The sequence below is a fragment of the Lolium rigidum genome, chromosome 5 (assembly GCF_022539505.1).
Source record: "Lolium rigidum isolate FL_2022 chromosome 5, APGP_CSIRO_Lrig_0.1, whole genome shotgun sequence".
Lineage (NCBI taxonomy): Eukaryota > Viridiplantae > Streptophyta > Magnoliopsida > Poales > Poaceae > Lolium > Lolium rigidum.
In genome coordinates this window covers 117,597,896-117,609,526 of record NC_061512.1, presented here as the reverse complement: position 1 = coordinate 117,609,526, position 11,631 = coordinate 117,597,896, and positions in this window count along the sequence as shown.

Genomic DNA, 11,631 nt, shown 5'->3' with positions numbered 1-11,631 from the left:
GCATAGCACCGCATGGTGTAGTATGCAAGTCTGATATAACACCAATGAAACACCGTTCCACTAGTATTATATCGCTCAGAGTGGTACAACGAAACATATGCGGGTCCAAGGCATGTCTATAGAATTACAACATTGACTCTGTTACATAAGATCATCACAACCTCCTACTTTACAATGAGGTAAAACTGCAAATAAACTCCAGAAGAACGACTCGTAGTCTAGTCTTATCACGAACTCTAGTTGTAGAGTATTTAACTAGCTATAGAGGCTATGAATAGATTCTAGCTAAAAAGGAGCTAGGTTTAGGAAGCTAGTTCCCTTCTATGGCTAAACTAGGTTTTCTCCTTGTTGGATGTGGTGTTTGACTCCTCCGACAGAGTTCATGTCCCTTGAAGTAGTTGTTGATTTCCTCGGTCTTCGAGTTGCATCGAAGATCCTCCTTCGTGGTCTCCATATCTAAGCGGGGATTTAAGAGTGGGATGAGTACGAGCGTACTCAACAAGTTCATTATAGGAAAGAGGTGTTTAATGCACTAGCTACGAGCATTAGACCGTAAAGTCTAATACCAATGCAGGTTTTGATAAACATTTCTTTAAAGAGGTTGCTTTTATTTCAAAGAGCTATGTTCCGTCGCCCTTCACCGGTTTACTAGAACTTCATGGAGCTCCTTTCCGGCCGCGTTCGCAGCTTCCATATCCCGGAACGAGGAGTGACAGTCACGGTTCTTTACACTCGCAGAGGTGTGTTGCTTTACCCATAAGAGATCTTAACCTTGGTGCCAACCGGGTGATCTTCCCGTCCACACTTCCTATGGTGTGAGGCCCGGTATAAGGTCTAGCCAATCATGTTCCTCCGCTACCTCGAACACCCACCCTTTGTTGCATGCCCCGACCCTGGGTCCACGCCGGTCCCATTATTCCCGTAATTTCAGGTGGACCCCGACCACGACGACAATGGCCGGGCTCTACCATACACTCCTACGCCGTAGCCGCAACCCATCATAGACCGCATTACCGTGGGGAATTAGAATGGGATCCCCACCCTCCGGTTGTTCCGCAAGACACAACTCGCTACGGCAAGCAATGCTTTACCGTGGGGAATTAGAATGGGATCCCCACCCTCCGGTTGTTCCGCCAGATACAACTGCTACGGTAAGCGCATCCGTTGATGAACGAGAGGTGGAAACACTCTTGACTACTCCGTCCCACTCCGGATCTTATGGTTAACACGGGTATTACGGCACAAGAATCACTGGCGACATTTGTTGTTTAATCCTAGATGGATATAAACCCGTGCAATGGAACCTCCACCATATCAACACAATCCATGGTTCCATTGCCCACCACATAGTCATATTCATAGTTATGAAAGTAGTGGTTTTGATTTTTATGCAATAGTGATAACCATAGTACTTTGCAAGTAATTTGATAGAAATACTCAAATGACATGAGCAAGTGATGAACTTGCCTTTCTTGACTGCAAGATTATGCAGGCAAGGTCTTCGTTACGCAATAACTCCAAATTCTGAAATAGCATCATCATCCGGTAAGGACGATGTTTAAAAGGTTGGCAAGGATGCAATAATGCATAGGTATGAGATGCAATCGTTCTAAGCGTCTCCTAACCCCGATGATTTAGGATTAGTGGGTGGTAATGATTGGTTTAGGGTGTGTTGCACTTTTAGAGTAATTCACATACAAGGTTCTTATTTAGGTGTGATTACTTGGTATTATAAACAGGTGGATAATAAGGCATAGTAATCAATTGAGCACACAAAGAATGATAATTAGCATAATGTTAACAAGTAAAGAACAGTGGTTAGTTTTAACACTATATGGCATGGTTAATGATTAATTATCTTATACTTCAAAAGAATAACTTTTGAAGAACATGTTCTTAATAAAGAACAAGTATGATAATTAAATTGGTGGGGTTATATGGTTGACTATGGTTTCATCTAGTTTCTGGAGTAAGTATTAGATGGATCCAATCAAGGTTGGATTCATCAACACTTAGGGCTTGTAAGGTTGAGTTAAGCCTAAGCATCTTGATCAATTTATTATAAATAGTTGCTATCAAAGTTGGTTTACCTTTCTGATGATAGTTGGATATTGGCTATAGGTTCTATTAGGCAGGATTGATGATGATTCTTTATTTACTTCAAAAGAATAACTTTTGAAGAACATACTTCTTAAATAATAAGAAGTATCTCATTTAGGGTTGAGGTGGTCTAGGTTTGCTATTTAATTCCCTAAGTAAAGAGTGATTGGTTCCTAATTAGGATGGTTCATAAATATCCAACACTAGTAGGGTTTAGTGGAATATGGTTAGGTAATGCTCAAGATTTGGCATAGTTGCCCCTAAGGTTCATCACATTGATGTGATGCTAAATAGGAATGAATAGGAATGATAGTTTTGGGTAATAGGATCTAGGGTTTACACTTAGTTAACCCTACCTGATTATCTTGGTTTGTTGAGTTTACATAAATAGGATGCTAAATTGTTAGTGTTAGGGTTCCTATATTTTATGTGAACTTGGTAAGCATTTAGCTGCTAATTATGGGTCTATAACTACTAATGAAGTAACATGATCTCATGTTAACTTGGGTTTAGGTTTTAAAATAATTTGGAGTTCACATGAAACAGTGGAGCTAGGATTTCTAGTGGAATTAGGGTTTTGGGTTTCACATACAATTATGAGGTTGTGTTCTTTATTCAATATGGAATTAGGGTTTCTTAATCACCATATAGTTATGAACTTGATAACTTCATTATAAATTTGAAGTTATTAATAATTTTGAATTAAAAAGAATATTGGATTTGACCTATTCTGATTTTTAAAGAATTAATAATTAAGACAATTATTAATTAGGGTTTAAATTCCACTAATAAAGCTTTAATAAAATAGCAAATAAAGAAAATTAGTTTTCATGTTTTCTTTATTTGTTTACTGGTTTTTATTTATTTCAGAACTTTTCTTAATTATTGTATTTTAATTGTAATAAGATTAAAAGAAAAAGACTTAATTATCAAGTTTAAAACAATTAAATTTTTATTAAAAATAAAAATTTCATATTATATTTTTATTGGATAGATTTTTCTTTTCTAAGAATTTTGATATCTTATTTTCATTTTTCTGAGTTATATTGAATTTTATATAATTTGACAAAGTTTCAGGTATTAATGAAATTTGAAATTAACACGAAATTCCTAAATCTACCCGGGCTAGAGCTACCCATGGGCACTGACTAGTGGGCCAGGGTCCACGTCAGCTGCCACGCGCCATTGACCGAGGTCAAAATCGCTGGCGTGGCCATGGCTTACTGCCGGCGATCAGACGGCGACGGCGCCGCCGATCCAGGGCTCGCGCGGACGGAGAACTCACTATAATCGACCCAGCGCGTCACGGTGAGTTGAATGGTGGTCGCGCCGCCCACTGATGTCCACCGGAGCACGGTCGGCGATGAGGTGTTGCGGCGGCGGACATAGGCTCACGGTACAGCGACACTACAACATGCTAGGGAGCAATATGAGCATGCCAGGATGATTAGCGGCTCACCAGGAGGACATAGGGCGTGACGGTGAGGTCCATGGTGGTCGGGTTCGCCGGAATCGGCACCTCCGGCCGACGGAAATGGCGAGCTCGGTGGGGCGTTGCAGAGGGCTTCGGCTCGATTCCTTGTGGAAGCTGACCTTGTCGAGGACGGTGATCACGCCGGTGTGCTCGCCTTGGCGCGGAGAGGCTTCTATCGCCGGCGGTAATGGCGACTGGCGGAGCCAGGGTTTCGGTATCGAGAGAAATTGGAGCAGAGGAGGACGAAAGTCGGAGCTAGGGTTCTTCCAGGGGCCTTTATATGGTGACGGAGCAGGCCTCGTCACGCCGTTGAGCACTGGGAGGTCGCCAGCGAGACGTCGAAGCCGACCACGGCTTCGTGCTGTCTCCCATGCGAGACGAAGAGATGAGGATGAGCTCCTCTGGATATTTTGACGAAGGGGTATTCGGGCTGATCCTGGGCTGGTGCTTGGGCTGCTGAGCAGGCTGCTGCTGGGCTGCCCTGGTGGGTTTGTGCTGGGCTGCCGTGGCCTGCCCAGGTAAGCACCCCTCTTCTCCTCTCTTTTTCTTTTATTTGTTTTCTTTTTCTGTTTTATAATTCTGTTTTGAATTCTAATTTGATTTCCTTTCTATTTTGCAGGTCTTGCTTATTTGAGCCATACAATTATTAGTACAAGGCACTGCAGATACTTTAAAGATTATTGTGGTGTGTTATAAAATTCAATAGGAATACTAGAGCATAGATTTATTAATTACTATTAGGATTTGAATTGAATATCCATATATGCATTGATTTGAATATTGCCCTTGGAAATATCCAAATTATTTTCCCAATGATTGTTGATCTTACTTAATGATATATAGAGTTTTATTTGGTTATATCTTGCAAGAAACAATTCCAAAGTAATGTTTATTTATGAATTTCAAATAAGAGAGTGATTGGGATGGCATAATTTCATGTGCTAAAATATCTCTAGGGTCTTAATCTCCTATTTGAGAATGTTGTCACCTGCATTATTTTAGGTGAACATTTATTTGTTAGGGTCTTGTAAGGTTTATAATAACACCATTTCAAGGTTAGCACTGCTATTATATTTTGATACACCATGTAATAACAAGAGTAGATATTACCCTCATCATGGTTGGGTCTTGTTATGAAGATAAGTGGTTGATCACCACTTATGGTTTTTAATTAGAAAATATATCACAAGGGTTTCTTATGTTCATGAATTGAAGCATAAGATAGTATTGAGGGTGCCATTCTGGTTATAGGGATGAAATACCACCATATTGCATTGGCTATATTTACTCTTCCCAATGCATGATAAAATGGTTACTTGCTTAATATTTCATGTGCTTCTCTAGTTACTAAGGATTTGAGAATTGGTTTTATCTTCTACCAATTAACTTCTATTATTATCCTCAATTTATCATTAAAATAATTACATTGATTATGATTCTTTTTATAGTTAACTTTGGTCATATGGATGGAAAGTTTCTCACCATATAAAGTATAAAGTTTGACTCTAGAGGTTTTCATGTGGTTCTTAAGTGGAGAATAGGTGGAATGTAAATGTGGTAGAATTATACCTATGATCACCAAATGATTCATAAGTTAAGGTTGGGATCTAAGCCTAGTGTTGCTTATTATTGATCTCCTTATAATTTCATGTGGCTAATGATATCTGCTTATCCTATTAGGTTTTAACTTATCCTCACATACCTCAAGAGCATGATCATGGATTAGGCATGATCCACTTGTTCTTAATATCCTTACCTCAAGTTCTTAGGGTTTATGATCATTACTCAATTTATAATGATCAAAGTTTGGCTCCTAAGATATCTCTCATTTAATAGGTTTCCCACTCTCAAGATCAAGTGTTGTCTTGATCAATTAAATATATACTTTCTTTTATAGTTTCTTGAATGAGCATGGTTATGGTTGTCTCAATTATCTTAAGTATAATACCATAGGTTGAGCTCTCTCATTTAGGAACAGTTATTCTAGGGTTTATGGTGTACTCCTAATATCTCCTTAGGTATCTAGGCTAAGGTTCCATTTGTCTAACTTAATTGGGTTAGTCTCTTCCTCACCTTATCAATTCTTGGATATGGTATTATTTCATGTGATATTAGGTTGTCTCACCATTCCAAGATGAAATGGTTAATCTCCTAATACTTTAGTTCAATGATTATCCTTTAGTCTTAAATAGGTAAAACTAAGATTGGTATGAGTGGTCTCTCTCTTATTTGGGAAAGGACTTTAATACTAACCTAAATTTAGGCTCCATAGAAATTGATATGATCACCATTATCTATGTTTCACATAAATGTTGTCTCTCTCTAAGGAATGTTTTGAATAATACTCTAGGGTTCCTCTTAAAGATTATGATTTGAATACTTGGATGTATATCCAAGGTTTAGCTCCAGGTTTGTTATTTCTTCTCTAATAAATAATATAAAACTCTCACCTCTCTAGGTTTGATGTATAATAATATGGAATAGAGAAGGATATATATTTATAGAGTTTACCTCCTTGTCTTGTTTCCATGAATGAAGTGAAATGGATACCATGAGGTTCATGGTAAGATCAAGGATTAGTTTAGGACATGAAAGGGATAAGTCAATAATGGTTTCTCCATTTTATTGTTACTTTATTTGCAATTGAATTGATGTTCCAATGCTAAGACAATGATTACCATACTATAATCTTTTATAAGGTCAAGCAGTTGATCATTGAGTAAAGTGTTGTTGTGTTGATTATTAGTTCCATTTGATCTAACCCCTTAGATCAAATCATCTCTACCCAAAACAAGATTTTCACAAAGTCACATTGAGGTTTATAACGCTTGACTTGATGAGCTACTTCAATTCCACCAAGGTCAAGTGAAACTTCGATTCATCGTGACTCGTTTTACTTTAAAGCGCGAAAATTCCCCAGATTTTCTATGCATGAATGCAATGCACACATCTGTTTCCTCTATTTTTTGTAACCCCAATACCTGGGATATTACACAAGGTGTGGCTAGACTCACCCTATTTAAAACATCGGGTGCCGCCTTCAACTAGCGGGACGCCCAAGCGCCTCCCGCGCAAACACTGGCACGTGTGGAGGCGGGACAACGCCATTAACGCGGTGCGATGACCAAACTATTGCCAGAGCCAGTACTCGCGCGGAAGAATGGCAATGAGGCAGACGAGCGCGCTGACTGCGCAAACATTGGTTGTAGGCATCCCCTTCTCTTGAAGGAATTTCTGCGCCTGTGAAGACGCATTCGCGGTGCATATTTGGGTCGTGTTTGCATCCTCGCAGCCAGGCCGATCAGTTTGCGTCGAGCCGCTCGGCTGGGTGCTGATGATGGTCGACGGGGCTTGATGAAGTGCCTTGATTATCCGCAGCAACAACGCTAAAACGATCTTGATACCTTGATACGTTGGGACTCCAAGTGCAGAATGTTGTGTCAGCGCAGAGTATTTTCCTCACACGGGTGACTCGAGGGTTTAAATCAAACTCTCGGCAAACTGAGCAAAGAGTAATCTCTTCTCTCTTCTTCTAGCAATCCTGCAAGTAAGATAAAAGTCTTGTGTTCCCAACTCCAACGTGTGGTTGTCAAGCACGATGTTTCGCGTAAGTAAATAAAATACAAGTAAAAAATAAAGCGAGTAAAACTAGATGAAAGAAAATAACTAAGTAAAAAAAACTGTAAATGGGTTGATTGTTTTTGATATTTTGGATGCAAATAACAAAAGTAAATATTTTTGTATTTTCGAATTAAAATAGTGTAGTAAATAGAAAACAAGATAAAAGCAATATAAAGGTGTTTCTTATGATAAAAAGTGGACCAGAGTTCATGGGTTCACTTGACTATTCTCTCTTTTAAGTTGTAGTGGACAAATAGTAATTCATCAATGAGATATGAGGATGCAAAATAATAACATGAGTAATATATGCATTCATATAGGCATCACGTCCTAACATAGAGATGATGCAACACATCTCGCTTATACTCCACAAGAAAGGGAAAACTCAATGAAATCTTGTATTAAGAATTAACAGAGTATAGCCATAAATGCTCTGACATGATGTTTGAATATCAAATATGCTACGTTCAACAAAGAAGATTATCACTTTTGTCACATGACGAACATAGCACATGCATTCACATTATCCCTAGTGAGGTAGCACAATAAAAGGCAAAGCCATAATAGATCAAGAATTTGTTGTCACAATTCAATCACTAAAACTATCCTACTCCATCTAATACACACATCACCCCACACACGCTCTTGCATAGATGTTGGATCAAAACAAATACTTAAGAACGGGGTACATAATATGAATCTACCAATACATCTTACACATAATACGATCAGATCTCATAGCACAATATCATAGAATACGGATCCACCACATAAGTATTACAAATATGGCCATAATCATGTGAGGCAGCTCATATTGCACTAAGAACTATGAAGAACATGAGACAAATAAATCAAGCTACTGCCACAAACCGGTAGTCCAGAGGTGGACTACTCTCCCTTGAATATGGTGATGGTGATGAAGACGTTAGAGAAGGTGGAGATCCCTCTGGCGGTGATCCCGACGGAGTTTCCCCTCCAATGTTCTCTGCTGCAGCCTCCGTTTTCGTTTTTCTTCTTTCTGTGGAACTCTACTCCCGATAACTCTTTGGGGCCATATATATAGTGATTTTTAGGTCAAAATGCGTCGGTGGGCGAAAATATCATGCAATTTGGATGATCGACGGCCGAAAGAGGTCAGGTGGCGAGCCCTAGATGTTTGGGCGCGCCACCTGGGCTCTTTTGGGCCTCAGGCCCATGCAGGTGTGCTTACAAGTTCCAGCGTGCTTCTCCCGATGAAAAATGACTCTTCAAAAATCCCAGGTCAATACTCCGTATAGGTCTCTAAAAGTGAAAAATACACAAAATAGGGTTTTCCTGTTCTGCAGAGTTATAAATCAAATAAAGAAGATCATTGGTAAATCCCCATAAATCAATGTAAAACATGGTATTGTCATCATATATGTTGCAAATATGTGGAAATTCAATATGATAAAGGACAATGTTCATGTATGCATTTTACATGCTTCAACGTCAAGCAATGGTGTTGGCCGATAGACAATGGTTGATAGATCCAAATAATGACGCTTTTTACTGCGGATTCTTCACTATTTATCACTTGTTTCCATTGGATTTTCATTGGATTTTTTGTTTCAACAAATGTTAATATCACAATCAAGGCGCAACCTTGTTTTGTGTTATGTATTTCAGGAAACCATCACTTATGGAAAATCCCAGGGCATTTATGAGCTGATTGCAACAAAATATGAAGATTTCCTATTGAAGCCAATTTGATGAAGGCGCAACAGGGTGTTTAGCGGGCATCAATACGAGCGGGTCTAACCGTACCGCACACCTGCACTATGCGACGCCGCCTTCCCCATATAAATACAAATCCTTTTCGTAAATGCAACAACATGAAAAAAACAGAGATCCAACCACCATTCGCACCCGAACAAAAGAGATCAAATCTGAAAAAGGAGAAGACCATCATCGACTCTCGCAAAGATCATCCATTCATCCATCTCACCCCACTTGTACTGAGAGAGAGAGAGACAGAGAGAAATTCATACTTGTAAGATTAGGGATTGAAACCTCTATCCCATCTCGGTTGTATTTGATTTGATCTTCAACTATTGTGGCTTGCTACGGTAATATCGAGATGAACTCCATTTACATTGCTATGATATCATTGTGCTTTTATCCTCTCATAGATCTCATAGGCGTGGGAGATGTAGGGGATTTGTGAGATGTGTTGTGCCTATTCTATTTTATCCATTTGTGAATTATGATTAAGATGATTATGTATGAGAATGAATCTCAATGTGCACCTAATGCTCTTATCTAATTTAAGGGCCCATGTGTAACATGATCTCGAGAACTCATAGACATGAACTTGTTTGCTAGTGAATCGGCGATCCCCAAGTGACATGGCCGATATCAAAGAGGATCTAGCAATACTCGAGGACAATAAGGATCCATGTATTATTTGCAGCAATGAATGGTTGAATCTCTCATATTGAATACCTAGATGAGTTCATACTTTTTGAACTTTCTTGTTTATTCTAGACGTTCGAATTCAAAGTTTATGCATGTAATCATTGAATTATATCATAATAACCTAATGCCTATGCTTTTAATATGAAAAAAAATCAGCACTAGACAACTTCTCCATGTGAACCAAACTGGTGGTGCTAGTGGCTCGAGCAGCCACCCCGACTCGCGCAAGAAGCCGCGTAGGGAGAGGGACGGTCTCTAAGGCAACCTCAACAAGGAGTACAAGCATTTGGCCGAACGCAAGGTGCTCCTGACGAAGTGGGCTGACCACAATTTCCTCTCTCGCCAAGGCCTCCGCAGCAACTTCGACCCGCTGGTAGGAAATGTCGGAATGCACGTCTTTGCAGCTTTGAACCAGGACACCAACAAGCGTGCCACCATGAAGTTCATCCCGACCTTCCATGACGACCTTGCCGTCCACGGTCGAAACACCACTGTAAGTTTTCGACTGAATCATGATTTGCATGTCCTCGCTTTTGAGGAATTTCGTGGTTGCTTCGGGTTCTCCACTGAAGGGGAGCTCGACATTACTGAGGAGGCTGTCCAAGAGGCGCAACCTTCCTGGCAACAAATTTCTGTTTTCAGGAACACAAACTACATGCGGAAGAAGACCACTAATATCCAGAACCCTTCCATTCGCTACTTCACCACCTTTTTGGTGAATTCTATTTTCGGCAAGGGGGGCATGGGGGCCATGGCCGGCTAGCCCCGAGATGTGCGTCATCTACAATTCCCTTCACCCTAGCTTGGAGAATAGGGTGAACCTCGGTGCCCTCCTTATCTAGACCTTATGCCGATAGAGGTCAGCAAGCTCATCTGATATCCGCTGTTGTGGGTTGGTTACCCAAATTGCTTATATCCACAACCTCATTATGCCCTCGGGAAACGTTGTCTTGGGTAGTAAGTATTTGGATGCTAAGTATATGGATAGCACGAAGTTCATGGGTGTGTATAGGCAGGATAATCAATTTAGTGCCTATCAATTTTATTTTGAGCCTAACGGTGAATTGTTCCAAGAGTTGCTTCCTTTCTCTGCTGCATTTGGCATACGAGCGAGGAACACTTGGGTGCTCTTGTGGTAGGAGTACCACTCTTTGAGGGTGGCGGCAGGACAAGAATAAGCCCAGACGGGAACGCCACTTGGGAGCAGCAGAACAACCAAGCTGGAAATGAAGACCAGCAATAGGGAGAACAAGGGTGAGATGACTACGGTCAAGACCACCAATTCCATCAGCACTACTACAAGTGGCCGCAATAGCCCTTCATGCAGCCACAGCCAGGCTACGACTACGTCCCAAGGGAGGAGTATGACACCTTGGTGGGTCACGTCGGTGATGTGGTGACCACGTTAGAGGACGTGAACGCCAATGTGTTGTCTCTCACCTAGAGCTTCAGCGATTTCTCCAAGAACTTCTAGAACTACTACACGTACCCACCATCGCACGGTGGTGGTGGCGGGCAATGATCCAAGTTAGGATAAACACCTAATATTAGGGAGGTTTAAATCCTCCAACTTTGCATTCACATTTCGTTTTATACCGTTTGTTTATTTCTTTTCTTACCGTTTGTATGTTTACTTATCGTTTTGCATTAATATTTGAAAACCCAAAAAATTAGTTAAAATCTCCTTTATTGCATCTTGCGAAACTCTCTTGATCTTTTCTTTGAAATTTTTGCAAGTTATTCACTTCAAGTGACCTAGTGATGGGAACAGAAGGGAGGAAGACTCGGGTATAAGGCAATCAAACCCGAGATGAGGTATCACTTCTCATCTTCACTCTCATTGTAATTCCATTCACAATCATATTATTATTTGCTTGGTTGCACTCTAGTGTAGCTCCCCACTTAGCTTGCTATCATATGAATTCCACTTCCATGCTAGTGTCACTATTTTGGGTCCATTTCACAATCATTGAATGAGGTTCTAAAAACAAACTCTATTG